Raw genomic sequence first — 23,632 nt, forward strand, 5'->3', positions numbered from 1 at the left:
GGATACATGAGGCCTGAACTCTGCTTTATAGACTTAGATAAACACCATGAACTGCACCCAAAACAAAACTGATAACTTGCTTAGTTCCAGAGTGCTTTCCACGGTTCATGGATACCATCAGCCAAACTACGACACTGAAAATTTCCCATAATCCTGGATATGAATGCATCATGATGATGCATTTCAACAAGTCGACTTTATTTTCAAAATCGAGACCTGGAAGGAAAATTGCCAACTTGGGCCTCGACATACAAGCAAAAGGAGATTTCAGCAAATCAGGATCTAAGGCCCTAACTGTGAACCTAGTGACACTGTGAGTATATATCCACACACTTATGTATCAGACATGAAACACAAGTGGATGTCATGCATCTCACTGTGCTTGTCTTAACATCAAAGCTGTTTCAATCTTCAGAGATGACCCATGTATATCTATCGAGTTTTAAATACTGTTTTCAATTTTTCAAACTTTTCTAATAAGATAATCTACTTAAAGCCATACTTGAGAAAAAGAATCCTCTTCTAAGAACAAGAGGTATGAATGACTCTCCCAGTCATTATCTTTCATAAAGTCTGCTTACATTGTTTCCCTGAAGTCACACCTGCTCAGTCAAATCTTTGCACTTCCACTGATATAATGGCTGTGTGACTTTTAAGTTACTAAACTACTCAGGATCACTTTTTCAATCTGCAAAACTAGAAAATCCTATAATGTGAAATTAAAAAAAAAACCCTCACACAATGGTTGCGAAGTTTAAACAAAATTATGTGAGTATAAAAGTATATCTGAAATAATAAAGCACTGTACAGATGTTGATAGCAGTTTCAGGTTTGCACCTACATGTTCTTGCAAACATTCCTCCTGAGTTTGCATCTGAAAGATAGGACAACCATGAGGGTCATGGTCTGTGGGAACATGACAGGGTTCTACAGAATTCTCTTTGATGTGACATTCACTGACCTGGGCAAAAAATAAAAACAAAAGAGCACCAACAACAGTGGCCTCTTTCACACCAAACAGGCTAACTGGGCCCATCCATCAGCAATCGTAAGGACAATAATACTGTCAACAATACTCTAAAGTTTTCACTTTTAAGTTAGGAAACACTTCCTAAAGGTATAAAAGATAAGCCTGATTTTAACTATATTTTTCATGGCTAATGGAATGGTCAGCCTGTGGCTAACCTGAATGCTACTAAATGGGAACGGCACCCACAGAAGCGCCGAAATGTATCCCATGGGAGTGAAGACAGAGGAGACCTGCCCCTGACTGGCCTCTTGTGAGCCCACCCTTGCTTCTGAGTAGCAGGACCTCTGCCTGTGCTGCTCAGGTCTCTGGATCATAAACCCTCCAGCAGCCCCGGTCCCCTCACCCACGGCAGGACGCTCTGCAGCAGGCGGCTATCGTAGCTGCGCAGGTGGCAGAGCATCTCCTCGCTCATGCTCGGCACATCACCACCACTGTGCAGACTTGAGATTCCCATTACTCAGTCGAGTCCTGGCCGAGCCAGGCTCCACCTGGCCATCCCAAAGGTGGAGGGCACCTATCAGTACCTCTCAACAAACCTGTGACCTGTGAGAGGCAAACCTGAGGACCTGTTTTGGGGAAGCCCCGGCCTAGTGTACCCAAGGCATGAGGAGCTGTTTCAGGCACTGATCTAGGTATGGGGGGAGTGGTGAATAAAATACCTGTTTCCATAGAGCACCACCTCTGAAGCAGGCTACAAGGCTGCATGAGGCATGTTAGGGATTTAAATACTATTGCAGGCAAGGAGAGGCCAAAGGCGACTTTTAAGACACGAGATTAGATCACTGTTTAAGAACGATCAGACTGCTGCTGATATAGATGATGACCTGGGGAAGTGGGAAGGATAAGGAACTGCCTGTTAAGACTGCTGCCACAGTCCAGACAAGTCATGAAGGCCTGTTTCATAATGATATAAAGAAATAAGTAAAAGGTATAGACATGAGATTGACTTGTAAGTAAAAACCTTCGTGCTTTCTTGGAGGCTACGTAGATGTTAATGGTTCACTGATAAATCTTGAATGTTTTTGCTTTTTCTTTTGAAATTTTTGGCTGAATCTCTGGTATTTGTTTCCAGAAAATGTTCCTTTTTTTTTTTTCTGCCTTAAAAGCAGAGAAAAAGATGTAAATTCTAGGGAAACATACTAGCTACCAAGATTCTAGTTCATTTTAGTCTGATTCTAGTTTTGAGTACTGAGTTGTTGGCTGTGTCTTCTGGAAAGAGGAGTTTTAGACAGTTTAAAAAAAAAAGGCATGAACACTAAAGAGGGAAAAAACAGCCATCAGCTCATTAATGGAAGGAAGTAGAACGTGGGGACAGAACACCTTAAAATTCAAGTCAAGGCCAGTGAGCTATTTGAGACAAAAAAGTAAGAGGATAAAATGACAGATTCCATTAAAGGTTCAAAAGGAAGACAGTGTGACAAAGTACAGTCAGGGGACGGAAGGAATAAACAGTAACAGAATTAAGATCATCCTCATTGTATCCCCAATAGACCTCACGGGCATGAAACCAAAAAGTGCTCCAGACTGGGAAGCAGATGTAGGGAGGGAACTGAAAAGGGTGTTCAAACCGCCGTCAATCTGAGGCAACAAAAGAGAGTGAAGAGCACTCGAGTCCGAGGGGTCAATCGGGATGTCGCGGGGGAAATGTGTGTAATTTCTCATGAGAAAAATAATAAAGACTTCAACAACCCAATGCTGCCATTCTCAGCTGGGAGAAAACAAGCACCTCCACGCTGCCAGAACGACGGGAACGGCAATGCAGGCAGCACGCGCGGGCACGTGAGCTTCTCGTCCGTCTTCTGAGATGACTCGCACACACAGTCTCTAGTTTCTCGCTGGGACAAAGGGATCACGTGCATCCCTGATAGCATCACTGTGTGAACGTCTACAACTCCAACCACAGAGCACTCATCGTTTTATAAATATTTTCTGGAGTCGTCTTCTAATAGTCTGCTCTTAGGAAGGAAGGACTGGATAATAATTAAGAGCCTGAGCTTTACAGTCAGAACTAGGCCAAGCATCTAACCTGGTGACTTGACTTTTCTATGGCTACTCTCCCATCTGCAAAATGAGATTTTAAAACACCTATCTGGTACGGGTTTTCATAAGGGCTGAATAAGATTACATAACATTCATCAATGCTGAGCTCTGCGGCAGGTGTAAAACTAGTAAGCGATAAACGGGAGAAGAAACGGAGGGGAAAAGATTTTTTACTTCCTCTTAGCATTCTTTTTTTTTTTTCCCCACACAGCTTTCTCCATTTTAAATTCTTTACATTTCATTTTTGGAAATCTTATTTATTCTTTAAGGCCTAGTTCAAAAGCTAAGCTCTCTAGGAAAACTGGCCACTTAAAATGTATGGCAGAAAAGCATCAATAATAGTTAATACTTACCTCGTGTTCTAAGTGCTTCACATATATTAACTCATTTAATTCTCCTGTATGGGAAGTACTAGTATTATCCCCTTTTTGGAAACAAGGAGTGTGAGACAGAAAGCAGTCTGCCCAGAGCAACACAGGAGCTCGGGGACTGGGCTCTGGACCCTGAAGCCTGGCTCCAGAGGTGGTTCTCACCTGTGCGCCGTGCTGTCGCTCTCACCCGAGAAGGATGAGTAATCACTGCAGAGACCTTCAGAGCTGACAGCTTTAGAGTTAGTATACATGGAGAGTTTTTTTTCTGTACAAGCTAAAATCACTCACTACGAATAGGTTATTCAACTCATTAAAAATACCCCTATAGCTCAGTTTCTCAATGTGCACAAAATAAAGGAGGAAAAACTACTATTCATACACAATTTGGTTTTATTGTTTTTTAGGATGCTATTGTGGTTTAATCACTAAGTCACATCTGACTCTTGTGACCCCATGGACTATAGCCTGTCGGGCTCCTCTGTCCATGGGATTTTCCAGGCAAGAATACTGGAGTGGGTTGCCATTTCCTTCTCCAGGGGATCTTCCCAACCTAGGGATCGAACTCGGGTCTCCTTCATTGCAGGCAGACTCTTTACCATCTGAGCCACCCAACTTGAGTTCCATTTTCTCAGTGCACACATCTAAAATTCTAGTTTCCTTCTAGGGGAGGGGACTAGGAGGATAATGGAGGAGATGGATAATAGAGATGGATCATTTTATCCCCATATGAGCCAGAAGATGGGAGAATGCTGTATCACCTACTACACTGGACTGTCAAAACTGGCTGTCATCTAACAAATGACAAATACAATATAGTCATCAGGAGTTGATTAATACCCTCGACAACATATACCATATTTGCAGGTTTTGATTTTATACACACACACACACACACAAGATGGCAAAGGTATTTTTTGTAGATAAAAGATATTGATATTATTCTTCACACTAAGGCAGGCTCAGGGGTATTTTTTTTGTTTTCAGTTTTTCGTCCACGCTGCATGGCATGTGGGATCCTAGTTTCCTGGCCAGGGATCACATCTGCGCCCCCTGCAGTGGAAGCACAGAGTCTCAACCACTGAACTGCCAAGGAAGTTCTGGCTCAGGAGTATGAAACTGCATCTTACCAAAATATAAAGACAAATATGAACATTCTTTGTGTGGGAGACAAAAAGCTAATATCTTCCCTTTTAAATCAAACTTTGTAACACAGAATCAGAGCCAAGAATAAACCATACCCCCCAAGGGATAATGTTTAGCTTTTACAGAAAATTATAAGCTCTTGAATGAGAAAGGCTTAACAGGAAACTACTGTTTCTTCACAATCAGAGAAGTGCTGCTTTCTCTACCTGTTCTCTGAGTGCATTTCTGGAGCCTTATTTTAAGATAGAGAACATGGTGTAAGATGACAGTGAACTTCATGTGCTAGTTTTCTTAGGAATGGCCCCTCTCCCCACATAAAACAGCAAAAAGGCAAATGAACCAGAGTAAACCAACAAAAGGAAAGTCATTGTTTCTGTTTAAGAATTTTTCAAAAATAAAGAACAAAATCTGTATCACTTGAGAGAGGAACTACATCAAGGTCAACTATTCTTAAATTAGTCTTTAAATGGGTTTCTATTTAAAATAAGACAAGCTGTCACTTACCACTGGCTGTGGGTCCATATTGAGGCCTCAGGCTTCTCAAGTGGCAGGGGCAGACAGAGCTGTATCAAGACAAGTCTTACTGGTCAGATATGGACTGGTCAGACACAGCCTGATGTCGGAACTCACTATGTTTAGCCCAGGGCTATGGATGGGAGGCAAGAAACCAGATGAAATGTCAAACAGCTAACGCAATATAATTGCACACAGTATTAAAAGGTGGGCCAAAGCACTGCCAGCTCTGTGGTGAACAGAGTCACACTTCACAGACGTGGCCATCATAACAGGCTACGCTCCCACAGGCTAAGCTTGCCTTTATTGTGCCATGTGACTTGTATGGCAACTGCTTGTTTACTTGTCCGTTTCCCTATTTCCCCACTACGGAATGGCTGTCTGATTCATTCCAATATCCTTAGTCCAGGGATAAGTGTAAAATAGCACAGGTATAAAATAAACGAGAAACAGAGAAGAAGGGAGCAAACATAAAGAAAATTGATGTCCACGTCTTTACTGGCTCTGTATTTTGCCTCAAGAACCTCTCACCTTAGACCAGGGGAGGATAACATAAACTAGGCTTATTTTTTTTTTTTATGTTTATGTAATGCGAACCATTTAACCTCTTTGGATGTGAGCTGTCTCTTCTATAAAAGGAAGGAATTGAGACCAACAAATTCTTAAGTTCACTGGTTCCATGATTCTATGAGAGAATCATATTCTAGTAATAAAGATTTGTTGATATTAATATTTGCCAAATGCTTCCATGTGGTCAATAATTATGCTGATATCTGACACCAAGGTTGGGCCTTGACTGCGATGCTAGTCAATTGCCACATGAGCTCGAAAGAGAAAAAAAAATCCACAAAACACTATTTTTGAAAATACATGCAAGTATATAACAAATCTTAGTAAAACTGAGAAGATACAAAACAGAATTTGGTTTAGACAATACATACTTGGCTTTGACAGCGTCTGGCTGGGATCTTTATATCGGGGAAAATATATAGTTTAATGTTTCTGAGGCAGCTGGAAATCCAAATCACACTGAAATATGCAGCGAGCTGGTGCCTCAGGGCTGGGCTCATGTTCCCACAGGCCCAGGGCAACAGTGCCCCCTGTGATCAGGTCACTTCCTTTCCTAGAACCCGTCCAAGGCCTCCCTGTATGCTTGGCGTAGAACACACCCTCCTGCACGTCCCCTGACTTCCCCACTCCTCTGCACCAGCTTTCTGGGCTCCTCTCACCTCCTCCCATCTGCCCAATCCTTCCCACTGCAGAGGCTCTGAACTTTCTCGGCCACACCAGTTGTCACACAGCCCGCCCTTCACATGCCTGGTTCCTTCACACCCTCCTCAAACGGGGTCTTTACTCAAATGTCATCTCTGCAGAGAGATCTTCTCGGCCTGCCCACTTTGACGGGGCTGCCCCCCACCTACTTCACTGCATCTCCCTCGTTGCTCTTCACAGTTCTTATCACGACTTGAAATGATGTCCTCTGCTCGTTGCTTTACTTGTTTATTGTCCGCCTGTCCTGTCAGAACCTGCCAAGTTGAACCTTCATGAGAGCAGGAACCTTGCTCATCCTTTTAACTCCTATAGTTCTAGAGCATGGAACAGTGTCTGCAAGCTTTAGGTGGAGAATTGGACAAACTTCTTGCAAATTTCATTCTAAAAAATGCAAACAGAAGTATTAAACATTTGGTGAATAAAATGCTAATAGTAATGGGAGCTATTATGTTTAAAAGCACGATTCCAGGCTCTTCACACAAATCTGCTCACTTAACTTCACAATGGCTCCATGAAATCGATGTTATTATTCCATTTTACAGATGAGGACCTGAGGCTCAAAAAGTTAATCAGAAAGAGAATGGCATACAGGTGATGACCAAAATATGAGCCTGAATCTTCTTTCCCCAATTTTCTGTTTCCTTTTTGGGTGTCAGTGCCTCTGCTCTGAAATTTTCTAGGTTCTAGACTCTAAATCCACCTACATTTTTAATCTTTAAAATATTTAAGAATTGTTATAATCCTATGATTAAAAGAAATAAAAAGGATGACTCAAATGAGGTAAGACAAGATTATTAAAATGAACTTGCCATTCCTGTCAGATGATTCCAATAGACAAGAGAAGTGAGAAGTAATGACATTATGAAGTATCTAAAATAATTCCTATTTTTAAAGGATATGTCTAAAAAGGTGGAAGGTAATCCTAAACTAGAATGAAAAACTGACATTTATCTGTTTAAGAGTAGTATAAAGGTGGCCAGTTAAAAACAACAGGGAACTCTCAGGCAGTCCAGTTTTCTGTGCTTTCACTGCAGAGGCTCAGGTTCAATTCCTGATCGGGGAACGAAGATCCCACAGGTTGTGTGGCATGGCCAAAAAATAAATAAATAAAAATTAAAAAACAAAACAAAAAAGAAAACACTAACAGCATACTAGTGAGCTAATGAACTTATTTTTTTTAATTTATTTTTTTATTTTTTATTTTTTTTTTGCTAATGAACTTAAAAAAATGAATAGAAAATTTATAACAGCATTAAAAATATGAAACATTTAGGGACTGTAGTGGTTAAATTTTGTGTCAGCTTGGCTAGGCTTCATGCCCAGGTGTTTGGTCAAACACTAGTTTAGGGGTTGCTGTGAAAGTATTCCACAGACGTGATTACCATGTACAATAAGCTGATGTTATGTAAAGGAAACTGCCTTCCACAATGTGGGTGAGCCACATCTAATCAGCTGAAGGCCTTCAAAGCAAAACATTGCGGTTTCCTGGGGAAGAAGGGATTCTGTGTCAAGACAGGGACAGAAATCTTGCCTGAACTCCCAGACTCTGGGCCCTTCCTATAGACGCTGGACACAGAACTGCAACAGCAACTCCCCTGCCAGGTGCAGCCTGCTGGCCCGTCCCACGGAGTTTGGACTTGCCAGCCCCCGCAATCCTGTGAGCCAATTTCTTACAATAAACTTCTCTTGCTTTCTCAACCTCTTTTTCCCTGTCCCCCCCCCACCCCATATTATTCAGCCACTTCACTCTTAGGAATTTACCCAAGAGAAATGAGGGCATATGTCCATATAAAGATATGTCCATGGATGTTCACAGCAGCTTTATCTGTAAAAGCCAAAAACTAGAACCACCATCCCCCTCATCAAGACGTGAATGGATACACAGACTATAGTATGTATCCATCCAATAGAATATTTCTTAGCTAAAAAAGGAATAAACTATTAATACACACTACAAAATGGATACATCTCAAAATAATCATGCTGAGCGAAAGAATAAAAAACAAAAAAAAGAGTGCATCCTGTATTCTAGGACATGCTGACTAAACTAAAATAAAAGAAAATAAACGGCAGTTGCCTGGGTAATAAAAGGGGGGAGGTTATCAAGAGGGACTAGAAAAAACTGAGGGGTGACAAATATGATCAGTATCTTGACTACAGGTATGGTTTACGGGTATATACTATGTCAAAGCTTATCAAATTATACACTTTTGATATGCGCAGTTAACTGTATAACAATTGTATCTCAATACAGTTTTTTTTTTTTTTTTTTAAGATATTTGTCAGAAGTGTTAAGGAAAAATTTTAAAGCTTAAACATGCCTTCATCGGGAGCTCCCTGACAGTCCAGTTGTTAGGACTCTGTGCTCTCACTCCTGTGGCCCAGGGTTTGATCCCTGGTTGGGGAACTAAGGTCCTGAGGTGGGGTGAAGTGGGGGAAGCTTCCCAACAAGAAAGAATAAGAAAGGCTATGTCCTGACTTGGGATCAATTATCAACAGATAACCTAAGGAACAGTTTCTCTCCTATCTTGAGTCAGCCTTCTTAAATAAGAATGATCTTTAATCTGAGAAGGGTAAATAAGGTTTGAGGGGGTAAAAAAAGAATGAAAGAAAAAATCAAAGCTGAAGATAGGAAGGAGATGGGAACAGAAGAAGGAACTGCTTTAAATTCATATTTACAGATTGAGAAAATTACACACTAAAACATTAAATATATCTGAAAATTTCCAAGGAATCACAAATAAGTGCCATGAGAATGGAAGTAGAATCCATGCAAAATCCTAGAACAGATTTTTAATCACCTGATTAATAAGGAACCGGCTTCTGAAACACAGTATTTGCTTGGGGTCCTCAGCCCTTGCTCACTCTCCCTTCTCGGTCCTCCTCCTGGGTTCTGGCTGCCCATCCCTTACACACTCACCCCCTCTCAATCCTCATCCCACTTCTCCTCTCACTCCACAACAGCAGCTGCAGCCTTCTAAGGGGAGTCATTAATTCTCTTTGATAATCTGATGAAAGCTACAGCTCAGAACAAGGTATATTTACAGAAAATTTTCCGTGTAATTCTTTCAAAGGTTCCAAGAGCTCCCTTGAACCCTGGCCATGCATCCCTCAGCTTCTTGGGTAAGGAAATTCCTCAAAGAATCCCAGCCTGGGCTTTATTTTTAAATGAAAACCCACGTGAAACCAGGTATACGCGGCTGTGGCAATGGATAATCCTAATGCTGACAAATAGAATTCCAGCAGGACCTAGGATCTCATGATACTTTCATGGATATGTTGGGGAAATAGTTCAACTAGGCAGGTTCTTAGGTTATCTAGTGAAAGCTAACTAATAAGACTTAGGAAGGAAGTTTTTAATGACTATTCTGTCAAAGCCCATCCTCTTGAACATTTGTTTTTAAAAAGGTGATTTGAACCAAGACAGAGAAAGCATGCTTATCAAATTTTGGACACAAGTTGTGATAGTGAGTAGCTGGATCTTAGACTCGGAATTTAAAACATATTGACTGATTTAGCCTAGAGATGAAGCAAAGTCAGGAAAGATCCTCGGCTTCAAAGACCTTTCCATACATATACTCTCCTCTTCCTCTATTACAGTTACTGATGGAAATTTACTGCACCTGCCAAGACTGCACATTCCTTGAGAACACAGCTTAAGTCTTATTTATCGTCAAACAGCGCCTTGAATATCCGTATCACAGTCTGCTTGGGATATATGATGCTATGGTAACAAACAGCTCCAAAATCATGGTGCCTCCAACACAAGGGTTCATTTCTCACTTACATTAAATGTCAACTGTGAATTGGCTTTAGCTCTGCTCCATCATTCAGGAGTTCTGTCTGAAGCTCCGTCATTCTAGGACCAGCCCCAGCTAAGGCAGGCTGGTTCCATGACAGAAGGAAGACAGCCATGGGCAGAACCGCAAAACAGAATTTAAAACATCTGCTCAAACATGAGACATGCCACTTCCTCTAACATTTTATCAGTCTAGGAAAGCCAAGTGTCCAAACCTGATGTCAGCAGAGTGGGAAATACAATCCTCTGACAGAGAGGACCCTAGGAGAGAGGCAACACATACCATGAACGATCACACAGTCTACCACAGTGCCCTCTTAACTAGAAGGTGCTCAAGAACCGGCAGCAATTATTTATACAGCAAGCCATAACCACCACAGGGCAGAGGCTGTAGTCGCTCTTGCTCACTAACGCACCAGCACCGTGCGGTGCCAGCCACGTGGCAGAGGACATGCGAAATGCTCACTAAGCGAACAGTGGTTAAGATGAACAGGGGGTCTGGAATCAAAACCCCTGTGACCAAGTACTACATCTGCCAATAACTGACGTAGCAGAGAGCCACTTTTCTCTTCTGATTCTGGGATGGCTGCTGTAAAGATAAAATAAAAATACAGGAGAGTGCACCATGAAAATTGTGCTCTTTTATATAAATGCTGTATCTCTGGAGAGTCAAAATGAGATAAAATTTGATTTAAAAAAATTCACTTCAACTTTCAGGGTAATGCAATACATCATATCCTGCATTTACTTTCAAAGTATCAACTTGCAAGTAAAGAATGAGAAAGATTGGACTTCAAGCAGTCCACATGAAAAAGACAACGTTTTAGTCGACCATAAACTAAAAATGATCAAAGGGTAATGCTGCTGCCCAAAAATGTGATACAAATTTCAGGCTGTATTAACAGAAGCACAGTACCCAAATAATAGCTTCATTGTCTTCAGCAATGGGCAGTCCACATCTGAGGCTGTCAGTCAGTTTTGGCTATTGTATTTTGAGAGGTTACTGACAAACAGACTTTGTCATGAGGTTAGCAATGTGCATGGAGAAAGGTCTGTAAACCATGACATGTGCATATGGTTTGAGAATTAGGGCTTCCCCCCCCCCCTTATTGTGGCAAAAAGACTCAAGCAGGATTTAACAGTCACTTTCAGTCATTTTAAGAGTTACTGTGTGTAAGAAGACTAAGTTTCATGTATATAGTGCCCTAGACAGACAAAGACAAGTAAGTGAAACTTAAGAGGGGAAATAAATGAAGTTCAATAAGAAGTTATTTCTAACACTCAGAAACCTAAAACAAGGAAGGGTGGATGATAACACAGAGATGTTCTTGAGGTGATCCAACTGGGTGGGAGTTGTACAAATCTTACTCATTCCTCTAGGTAACCTAACAGTTTTGAGGCATTTGAAAATGTCCAAATAGTATTTCTCTTTCCTGATTAAATAATACTATCAATACTACTAACAACAACAAAGAACAAAAGCTGAGGTAAGAAGTAAAACAAGAAGTTCTTTGGCCTGACAAATACAGAAAGGCATGCCGTTAAAGGAAATGAAATTTCAAGGCTAGATAACATTTAAACATGGACACAGTGTCTAGGTCTGTACAGAAGAAATATGCTTAGTCAAAACTGTATTTGTTCTAGAAGTTGGTTTTTCTTATATGACCTAACTCATCAATTTCATGAAGGTGCAAAAGATTTGACAGTTCCTCCAAAAGCCCTTGAGCAAAAATTTGCTAACCATAAACTAGTGTTCAAATTACAAGACACTACTAGTGTTACTGACCGACTTGTATAAGGATTCAAACTTCCCAAAGTGAACAATCACACTGGATGCCACTGGCATTTAGAAATGGTCCCTCGTTAATGTCTTATTTTGTTACCTTAATCTGTTCAAAACTCAGGACTTGTCCAATCTCATCCCCAGCTTTCAACTCCCAAGTACTCTGGTCTCTCTCATAGGTCATAAGTAGTAAAGATAAGTGCTCAACTTATCTTTATATCCTGACCCCTCACCTTCAAATCACTCACAGTCAGCTCAAAATTATTTGTTAAATTTCTTTTTTAATGAAATATTAAAAAAAAAATAATGGCTTTTCATTATATTTTAATTGTTACACAAGAGAGGCAGTCACACTAGGCTGTTAAGGATACACTAGATATCAGATTCTTGTTACAGTGAGGAGTGAATAACCACTCTTTACAGAGTACCTTGGAATACAGATTTCTCTTTCCTTGAAAGAGTTCTTTGCGTCCTAAAAGGGCACACTGGAGAGGATTTCGACACACACGAGATTTTCAGGGTACTGACACAAGTTACTAACGCCCCACTTCCTGTCCTCACTACAGGTACATGTGTGAACACTGAGCTTAAAAAACAGGTTCACTGACTTATTAAATTTATATGTGCCTTTCTGGAATATATGTGTTAGTTGCTCAGTGGTGTTCTACACTTTGCGACCTCAGGGACTGTAGCCCACCAGGCTCCTCTGTTCACAGGCTTCCCTGGTGGCTCAGATGGTAAATGAATCTGCCTGCAATGCAAGAGACCTGGGTTTGATCCCTGGCTCAGGAGATCCCCTGGAGAAGGGAATGGCTCTCTACTCCAATATTCCCGCCTGCAGAATTCCATGGACAGAGGAGCCTGGCAGGCTACAGTCCACGGGGTCGCAAAGAATCAGATACAACTGAGCAACTAACACCAGTATGCATATATAGTCAGATTTTTAAAAAAGCTATTCTTCCAAGACAAAAATGTTAGGGAAAGTGTAAAGGAAAAAAGTTGCATACCTATCCTCTACCAAGAAGGATGAGAGTTTAGGACTTACTTGGTACAGGTTAAGGCTGGTTTAGGGAACTGTCACTGGATTCCTACACCTGTGGCTCCTCCCCCTCCTCTCGTTGGCACCATCAGGAACCACACAGGTCACGTGAACAGAATGCTCTGCTGCAGAAATCAGGAGAATGCAGTTTCATATCTCACGCCAACCAGAGGACAGAAACAGCCTATACTCCACTGGAAAAACGGGAGAATGAGGCAGGAAGGAGATAGTGAAAGTGAAAGTCACTCAGTCCTGTCTGACTCTTTGCGACCCCATGGACGATACAGTCTACGGAATTCTCCAGGCCAGAATACTGGAGTGGGGAGCCTTTTCCTTCTCCAGGGGATCTTCTCAACCCAGGGATCGAACCCAGGTCTCCGGCATTGCAGGCGGATTCTTTACCAGCTGAGCCACAAGGGAAGGCCGTAAGGAAATAGAACAGTAACTAACTAAAAGTGCTATTTTTTTAAATTAATTTATTTATTTTAGTTGGGGGCTAATTACTTTACAATATTGTAGTGGTTTTTGCCATACATTGACATGAATCAGCCATGGGTTTACATGTGTTCCCCTTCCTGGACCCCCCCTCCCACCTCCCTCCCCATCCCATCCCTCTGGGTCATCCCATTGCCCCAGCCCTGAGCATTTGTCTCATGCATCGAATCTGGAACGGCGTTCTGTTTCACATATGATAATATACATGTTTCAATGCTATTCTCTCAGATCATCCCACCCTCACCTTCTCCCACAGAGTCCCTAAGACTGTTCTATGCATCTGTGTCTCTTTTTCTGTCTCGCATATAGGGTTATCGTTACCATCTTTCAAATTCGATATATATGCATTAGTATACTGTATTGGTGTTTTTCTTTCTGGCTTACTTTTATTTTAAATTAGATACTCATGTATTAAAGAAATTGTCTTTAAATGATGGAAATGATGTACAATTAAAAAAACTGCTTAAGAAGCTGCTAGAAATTATAGCCAATATGTGTTCAATGTTTTCTGTATACTGGGCATTCTTCTAAGTGCTCAACATACATTAACTTGTGTTCACCCTTCATCACAGCCATATAAGATAGTATGACTGAAATCCTCATTTTACAGATAAGAAAAAGGAGGCACAGATTAGACAGCTTGCACAAGATCACAAAGCTAGGAAAGGGATTGAGATTCAGGCAGGACAGCTCCAGGGCTCACTCTTTAACTTTTACGGATAGGTTTCAGTATGTTAGGGGCTTCCCAAGTAGTGGTAAGAACCAGCCTGCCATTGGAGGAGACGTAGTTTTGATTCCTGGGCCAGAAAGATCCCCTGAAGGAAATGGCAACCCACTCCAGTATTCTTTCCTGAGAAATTCCATGGACAGAGGAACCTGGTGGGCTACAGTCCATGGGGTCACAAAGAGTCGGTCACGACTTAGTGACTGAGCACACACACATACACACGCACAACACTATGTTAAACTTTGACATTTGAAGGTCTTTTTGAATCCATTAGCATTAGTCACATGGAAAGAAACTTTTTCAAGACTGTATGGAATTATTATTAAAATGCTTCTACAACCAACTTTCAGGATTAGATGACTGAAGCCAATACATTACTTCATTTAAATCACTAGTACCTAATCTAATCTAATGTTCCATTTAATGTATCTTTTGGCTTTATTATACTTCCTGATAAGTGCATCTGGGTACTTCTTACACACTTAGCATTGTGCCCGACAACATGTCACTAGGAGTACTTTTGCATAGATCAGATCTGTGTTTTACTCACATGAGTACGCATTAAAGTAATTCTTCTACTTCTCAAGTCCTGAATGCAATTATTCAACAGACATTTGAATACTTAATGAATACCAAGCAGTATGGATATGACGATAAATTAGATGGTTTCTGCTCTCAAGGAAAGCCACAGTTACAAAATAATGAAACAAGTGCTTTTATGGAGCAACAACTAAGGCTCCAAGGAAACAGAGTTCTTTAGCATGACGAGAGTGAGGGTGGCTCCACGTGTTAAGGCATGGAGATGGAATAGAGCATTTCCTTCTTAGGGAATATCAAGCAATTTAAGTAGGACTACAATGCAAGGTTTCCAAGGAAAGCAAGGGAAACAGTGGTAAGAGATGAAGGATGAAGCTGGAGCTAGATAAATAAGTCATAATAAAGACTCAAGCATTGCAAGGGTTTAAGCAGGACACTGATAAGACCAAACATGCTAACAGAAGTGGCTATCACACTTTCTATTTTAAACAATAGTACCCGATTTCACGAAATCTTATGCAAACATCCACATTTAAAACTGATCAACATAAAACTGTGCTGGTTGAAATTGGAATGAATCTGCTTAGAATGAATCCTTTATAGAATATAGCTTCAAAACCACTGCTTTTCAGAAGAATTAATATAGCCACACAGATGTGTTTTATTTACTTCATGCCTCTTTCCCAATGTGAATCTAACTTCTCAGGTGCCAGGATTCATTATCACAGTTTCTCTTCAATCATAGAATCTGAGGTTACATAGCCTCAGATATGCAGATGACACCACCCTAATGGCAGAAAGTGATGAGGAACTAAATTGATGAAGGTGAAAGAGGAGAGTAAAAAAAGCTGGCTTAAAACTCAACACTCAAAAAACAAAGATCATGGCATCCAGTCCCATCACTCCATGGCAAATAGATGGGGAAACAATGGAAACAGTGACAGACTTTATTTTCTTGGGCTCCAAAATCACTGCAGACGGTGACTACAGCCATGAAATTAAAAGATGCTTGCTCCTTGGGAGAGAAGCTAAGACCAACCTAGACAGCATAGTAAAAAGCAGAGACATTACTTTGCCAACATCCATATAGTCAAAGCTATGGTTTTTCAAGAGCTGGACAGTAAAAAAGGTTGACATCAAAAAAGAATTGATGCCTTCGAACTGTGGTGTTGGAGAGGACTCTTGAGAGTCCTTTAGACAGCAAGGAGATCAAACCAGTCAATCCTAAAGGAAATCAACCCTGAATATTCACTGGAAAGACTGATGCTGAAGCTGAAGCTCCAACACTTATGGACACCTGATGCGAAAAGCTGACTCATTAGAAAAGACTCTTATGCTGGGAAAGACTGAAGGCAGGACAAGGGGACGATAGACAACGCGATGGTTGGATGGCATCACCGACTAAATGGATATGAGTTTGAGCAAACTGGCATGCTGCAGTCCATGGGGTCGCAAAGAGCAGGACACTACTGAGTAACTGAACAACAACAACACTAGGCCTTCAAAATCAATGGCAAAGTTATAATACAGGAAAAGGAAGATAAAAATGATCAGCTTTTTCATTTATGAGTTAAACTATAATGTAAGTGACTATCCTTTCTAATCTCAAAGTTAGGACTTATGGGTGGACAAATACTAGTGTATTTATGGCCACAGGATATTCAAAACTGGTACAGTTTTGGAAAATATAGGATATATGATTGTAATTGGTATAATGTAATTTTTTAAATATTGGTACACTTGTTTTCTTTTTTTTTTTATTTTCTCAGTATAGTTTAATTTTAACACTTTTACATGATTTTATAAATGACAGCTATTTTTATTTATAGTTTATTACAAATCCATTGAACAGTCTGGAATTTATGGAATCAGAGAGCAAGATCAAGAAAAATGGCTGAGCAGTAAAAATTAGGAGTAAGTGGAATTTTACTTTTAATTTACTTAGAAAACACTCATTTTCTTTGCCTTTTAATTTTTTGAGTGGTTTTTGGCCTCTTTCTGAAATTTTTCTTCCGCTTGATGATGCTTTTCACATCTCTGTTGTGTAACCAGTCATCACGTTCAGCCTCCCATCTAAGCTGTTTGAGACTTGCATTATCTTTGTTAGCCATGGCATTCATGCCAATGTTATCAAACTTGGATCCCATATTTTCATCCAATAGGTGGCCAAACTCTTCAGCAGATACAAATATGTTGGAGTCATCAAAGTCTCTTTTCTTTTTTTTTTCTCGGTCCTTGAAATGACCCAGCAAAGTCAAAATCATTTGCACCTTTTCTCTTGTTTTTCTTATTATTGACTTTGAGTCTGACTTCATCATCAAGTTCTGGAATGCCCTCATTCTCATCATCTAACACATCCATGAATGTTCCTCCATCTTCCTCAATTTCAGCGAATTCTTCATTCATACTTCCTAAGGAAACTTCAGTGACTTTGTATCTGAAAATGCTTCCCCATCCATCACTTGAGAATCTGTTCTCCCACCTTTTAAAATGTGGAGCTTCAAGTGAGATCTGTGAAAATGATCTTCAGTGAAACTGCTTATCTTTCTCATGGCCATCTAAAATGTCCCCAGCAATAACACGTAAAACTGACTAATGATATGCATATCATTAATGATTGCCTCTCCTGGCAATTCACTACTCCTGATTCTTCACAGTGAGATATGCTCATTAAAAAAGCAAGATTACCATCCTACAGAAAAGGTATATAGTGATTAATGTACCATGTTTTATATCAAAATAATTATATTCGCTTTACACAATTTAATCAAATCCCTACAATCTCTATCTTCTCCTTCCCCGCTGTGGGGAATATAACCACTTAAACAGTCTCGAGAATTTTTAAAGTATCATCCCCTTTATAAATAGATTGATTAAAAACAAATGTTCAAAACAATATTTAACACATATTAAAAGAAAGTTAAAGAATAATCTCACTTTTCTCTATAGGATACAACACTGGGAAGAAACTAACAACCATCCTGGGCCACTCTGTTGAGCATTAAAAGTTCCCTCCTAGCACCTGGCTCAAAGCCAACCAGTGACAATTAGTAAGAGGAGGAAGAGGCGACGGAAGTTCAGGACACCAATTAATTCTTCCATAAATCACTCGACCAACATGTACAGTACAGTCACTTCAAGCATATGTAAGATATGGTCCTTAAACAGAAACAAGATAAACGTCTTTATAAAAGATAAACACCCTCTCCATAAGACAAAGTCAGTCCAAAACCTAGCATTCAATGCACCATTTCTGGGCACACTCAACACTCCTTAAATTTGCAAAAATAGCTGACTATTCTGCTATAAATTTGTTTGGAATGGAGATAACTCTGTTATAGTAAAATAAATGTTACCGCATGCATTTTAGGGAAACATCTTAATAAATTACCCACTTATATTTCTTTCAAATATAAAAGTCTGAGAATTTGCAATCATTAGGAACAAAATAACTTTTTACAAATGAAAACATACTTGAAATTAATCCTACAAAAACGTACAAAAAATCCTCACATGTAACCAGCAATCAAAACAACTCCCAATCTCAAACATTTAACTATATACATTTAACAAGTAGAAAGTTTCAGAGTAAAATTTCCATCTCTTTCCCACTTAAAGGAAGTGTTTTGAAAACTACCCCACAGACAAAATAGATATTTTTTAGAGACTGTACAACTACTATGTTGATTTCAACAATACATCAAATAAAGTTAACTTAGAATAAATGCTAATAGTTAGGAATATTAAATTATATACAGTGTTTAATTGTCCTTGCATTAATACAAAGAAGTTCATAAATTATCTTAAGATAAATCTGTATTTTCCCAAAGTTTGTGAAAACTGCACAAACCTTTCTATTTAGACTAACTTCTGATTAAACAACATTCAATAACTGAGATTCAAACAATTTCCCAGATGGAGGAGCTGGGGGAAAATAAAGAGAGTTTTTACAAAAGAACTTTGATCCTAAAGATAAGATGATCCAACACTAAAAACCAGTGTGACCAGAAGCCTTCCCGGTGGCCTTGTGGTTAGGACTCCAAGCTGTCATTGCTGGGGGCACAGGTTCAATCCCAGGCTGGGGAACTGAGATTCCACATGTCACGTGGTGTACGAACAAAAAATCAAAATAAAAAAACCCAGTGTGATGGGAGTCTGCAAAATATAAACACGTAACAGTAAAACCCTTTAAGGAGAATGAGTAAAATGCAATTTATGGGATCATCCATGACGAAAAATCTGAACTCAGCCTTTCTTGTTTTTAAAATTTTTCTCCAAATTTCTGCAGATTACAAGGTCTAAAAACTTTAAAAAATCCTATACACTTAAACATCTTTATTAGGTAATATTTTATACTTAAGAAGTCTACCAAATATTTAAGAACCCAATTTTACGTAAAGTATGTTCCACTGATTGCATTTTACAGAAGAGAAAAATTAAATGACATTTTAAAAGTGACATTGGGTTAAATAACGACACCAAGAACATAAATCAGCCTTAAGTCCCAATTAAACTTTCTAATCATTATCCCTATTCTCATAGATCTTGGCACAAAATTTTTTTAAATGCAGTAGTCTACTTATTTTTCTGCATGTACTTAAAAATTTTTTTAATTACATGCCCTCAATTATGATAAACCCAAGTAATGAAAATTTTACCTATGTTCCAAATTAGCAATCCTTGAAATAGTCCTTTGGGATTAAAAAAGCAAAACAAAACTTGGAAACATTTCTTTTAACATCACAATTTCAATCTTCATTTTTATTCATTTGTTCAGGAGAGGAACTAAGAGCCTATACTAAAAAAATTAATGGCATCATTCAAGCTGTTCCCTTAATTTTTATAATATTCAATTATACTAAGAGCAATAAAACTGTGCCCATTATCCCAAAGTTGGGCTCTCAACCTATATTCAGCATGAGAATAGTTTCCTGCTTTCTGTCTAACGCACAAGAACAAGACAAAAAACGATTAAAGTGCTCAAAAGATACTCCAACAACACTTATATACTCAACGCTTAGCTCTTATCCTTCAAATCCCTTCTCTAGGAATAAGATTTGTCTAAAGCTGGGGAAGAAGGGTGAGACTCTTACACAGCCAGGCATGAATAGCATAAAACAAATTTGATTAATTATCCTTAGTTAAGTTTGTGTCCAGTTCCTCCCTTTCCCCTTTATCCCAACATAAAGTCTGAGCTAACCCATAAGCAAGTTCTACTCATATTAACTCACATTCCTTTTTTTTTTTTAAGTGTCATCAAAGCCAAATGACTTTGGAATGAAAACTCCCCAAGGACTTCATTCAGTATCTCCTGGGATTCCAAATAAAACCCAACTGCACTAACAAAAAGAGAGGAAAAAAGCTCCCTTGAAAGTTCCAAGAGTATGCAGTTGTTCTTTTATCAAAATAGATTTTTTACAAGCAACCCAAATAGAATTACAGCTTAGGAAAATCAAACCTTTAATTCTGAAGAATAATTTGCACCTAGAGAAAAATTTCAGGTAATGGTTTTCACTGCATGTGGACTTTAGACCAAATCTATTTATTTGGATTTTGCTGAAGTCTGGGTATAACCACTTGTTGGCCTTTGCTGTAGGACCACTGTCCTAGTGAGAATATCTTACAACAAGCTGCTTTTGATACCTTAGTAACTGAACAACCTTGGGTAGGGTTCCAAACAAACCCGACCATAAAATTTTGGCATTTTAATTAGGTTTCAATGTACTCTGTAAATGGTAGAGCAGAAATCAGATGGCAATTTTTCCATTCAGTTAAAACCTTACTTAATAGGCAGCATGTAAGTGGCACAACTTTGAATTCAGGAAACCCATAAATATTAACTTTGCCCCAAAACACTTTAGGAAAAGGGACAATTCAAGGAACACACTGATAAATCTTAACATTATGTCAAAAATCTGTTCTTAAATTGTTGTATGACAACTGACTTTTCAAAAATCAAATCACATTTGGTAAGTAACGTATAAAAGGGATAATTATTTGAAGGCACCCTTTAGGGAATCCTTTTTGTAAAATTTAGAATTTTCATATAACACTACTTGTTTTGTAGTCTTATACTTGTAAACATCAAATTTCTTAAAGTTGAACACAACTGCTTTTCAGGGCCAAATTCTTCCCAGAGTTACTGCACTTCTCTCTCTTTCCCAAGTTTTAAAATTGTCACCCAAAAAACCAGCTGTTCATCTGTAGTAGAATATACAACACTAGAAAAGTCAAAAAAGAAATTAAGCGATTCTTTTAAGATATAAAATAGAAATGTATAGACTCCCAATGACAGGTCAATGAACTATTTCTGGCAATGATCACAATAAATGCCTGATTAAAATGATTTTTTTTTTGAAAAATCAAGAAACTCATATCTCAAATCACTTTCCCATGTGCCTTTGTCACCTGGAGGAAACTATTCAAGAACTGTTTATCTCCATGAACACATGACCTCCACGATGGCACCAAGGTCAAGGAGACTTACAGGAGGGGGGATATGCTGATTAAGTGCTGATTTGCCCAGTTCTACAGTTCCCTTTAGAAACCGAGAAGGAAGACAAATAAAAATTTATTTATATAGTACAGGAAATGATGTTCTAAGTTGTAACATTTAAGTACCCCATTACAGGATTGTATACAGACATATGTCAGCAACTGCCATAGGAGTAAGACCTAAAAGGGGCATCAGAGTACAGAACCAGGTACAAAAATAGCTGCAGAGAAAGAATTAACAAGATGGTACACTGAAAAACCCTCCCTCACATCTTGTACTGAAAACCTTTGGTACCCTTGCTACCGGCTACCAGGACTCAATTTCAAAGTGAGAGTTCTCCCTTGATAGAACTTTTTGAAAATGAAGAATAACCAAAGATCCATAAACAACCAAAGCAGCACTCACGTATCAGAAATGCTTAGGTAAGGAGAAAGTTCGTATAACATATGCGGAGCCTGCCAATTAACATGAAATTCACAAGGTGTCCTGGCGTTCCTTATTCTTTACCAAAGACATTTCCTCAGCGGTCACAATCCTGCACCTTTCACAAACCGCAAGTTTTCTTGGATGAGATTTTAAACTCTAAAGCACATTACCCATTTGGTATCATCTGTTTAAGCTAGACTTCCACTCAAAAAAATCTTTATCATGTTAAATTACTATAATGGAAATTTCCAAACAACTTTCAAACATGAAAAGAAGAAATTATGTTACAGCTAGCACCTGATCATTTGAAAAGTGACTTTGTGGACAGCAACTCAACTATGGATGATTCGTTCCAACGTCTGGTAAATAGGTTGCATGCATTACAACAGCGGAAAATTAAAGAGGGGAAAAAGAAATGAGCAGAAGCAGTGGTTATTCGCAATCAGCAGAGGACTGCACTGATAGCTTGCTTCCAAGTTACTTTCAGAAAAGCTCCTGATTGGTGGGTGGCACGGGGTCAATGCGATTACTTAACCCTGGCAGTTATAACTAAACTCCACTTTGATGGGCTCCAAAGCTTATTACAAAAAAAAAAAAAAAAAGACGGCTGCTGGAGCATATCAAGTACTTCGATGTCCTGCCTCTCTGTTTTTCTCGCAGAACCCGGAGCCTGACACCTGAAACTCATCAGACAAACACCACTTCGTTTCAGGGCTTTAGGGTTTCGTATTTATTATTTTTAAAGTCCACTGGGCATCGATTCAGTTGGGTGGTGGTGATGGTGTGAAAGATTAACCCATTTCCTGCACATACACACACAGGGAAGAACTCCTGCCCATTCAAGCAGTTCCCTTTCTCCCAAGTAACTTTTTTTTTTTTTTTAAACGTTTAGTCCTAAAATAACCATCAGCAACAAACATCCAACACTGGCATGGCAACGTCCACGCCTCATACCCTAATGCTACCCACAGGCAGGTCTGTTCGTCTCCGGTCCCTATGCAAGGGTGGTGGTGGGGGGCCCCCCTCTCCCTTTCGTCCGGTCCAGCAGGGCTTACCCCGAGTTTTGCTGTAAAGATCCTTCACTTTCGCTGCCCCGGGGGCAAAAAGCAAGGCGTCTCGTCCCCAGGACGGAGTTTCTCCCAACTGCCCGACAAACATTTCCTGAGAGCTCAGCGGACCCCCCGCCCCGCGCGCACCTGGCCCGGCCCCCTCGCCCCCTCCCCGCACTTCACCCCGCGAGAGGGGCCCACCTGCCCTCCCGCCGCCGGTCCCCACGGCCGGGTCGCCCAACCGACTCCCGCCAGGCGGCGGCACTCCCCCGGCCCCGAGCGCCCAGCGCTCTGCGGCCGACCCCGAGGGGCAGGGACGCCAAACGGGCTCCCCCTGCAGCCCCTCAACCCCGTAAGAGAGACGCCGACCCCGCGACGCCCCCCAGAGGCCGGGGACCGCGCGTCTGTCAGCACCCCCGGAAGGGGTCAGGCAGCGGGCTGAGTCCGCCGACTGCCCGGGCCGCTCCTGACACCCGCTCTCCCCGCCGCCCGCCCCCCACCGCACTCACCTGGCGGGCTCCAGCCGAGGGACCAGCTGAGGGGGTCGGGGGGCGCTCTGGGCGCGGAGGCCGCGGGGCCTCCCACCCGCCCGCGCCCGCTTCAGCCGGCGCGCGCCCGGGGCCCGACGCGCGCCCGGAGCGCAGCGGGGAGGAGGGGGCGCGGGGACGAGCGAGCGCCAGGGGAGGGGGCGCGGGGCGCTGAGGTGGGGGCCGGGGGCGCGGCGGGAGCAGCGGCTCGGCGGCGTTGGCGGCGAGAAAGCCGCCTCGGCCGCGTCCGTCATGGCGCGCGGCGGTGGCGGTGGCGGCTCCCTCCGGCCTCCCGGCTCCCTCGCCTTTAGTTTGACCTTTCCCTCCAGTGTGTCTGACGGAGAGCGACGGTGCGCGCGCGTGTGTGCCTGTCTCTCTGTGTGTG

General features: G+C 40.8%; 1 long non-coding RNA gene across 1 annotated transcript in view; it reads right to left on the reverse strand.

The window, feature by feature from the left end:
• The window catches only part of LOC145511187 (uncharacterized), a 40,724-nt gene extending 17,380 nt beyond the window's left edge, over positions 1-23,344 (reverse strand). The window contains exons 1-3 of the long non-coding RNA XR_014057604.1: positions 23,230-23,344; positions 6,519-6,750; positions 5,089-5,230 (exon numbers count right to left, since the gene is read on the reverse strand). This is a non-coding gene — a long non-coding RNA (uncharacterized LOC145511187). The remainder of the gene's footprint in view (positions 1-5,088; positions 5,231-6,518; positions 6,751-23,229) is intronic.
• Positions 23,345-23,632: the final 288 nt, after the last annotated feature.

Source organism: Giraffa tippelskirchi, chromosome 6, assembly GCF_054371585.1.
Source record: "Giraffa tippelskirchi isolate mGirTip1 chromosome 6, T2T-mGirTip1v1.2.pri, whole genome shotgun sequence".
NCBI classification, from domain to species: domain Eukaryota; kingdom Metazoa; phylum Chordata; class Mammalia; order Artiodactyla; family Giraffidae; genus Giraffa; species Giraffa tippelskirchi.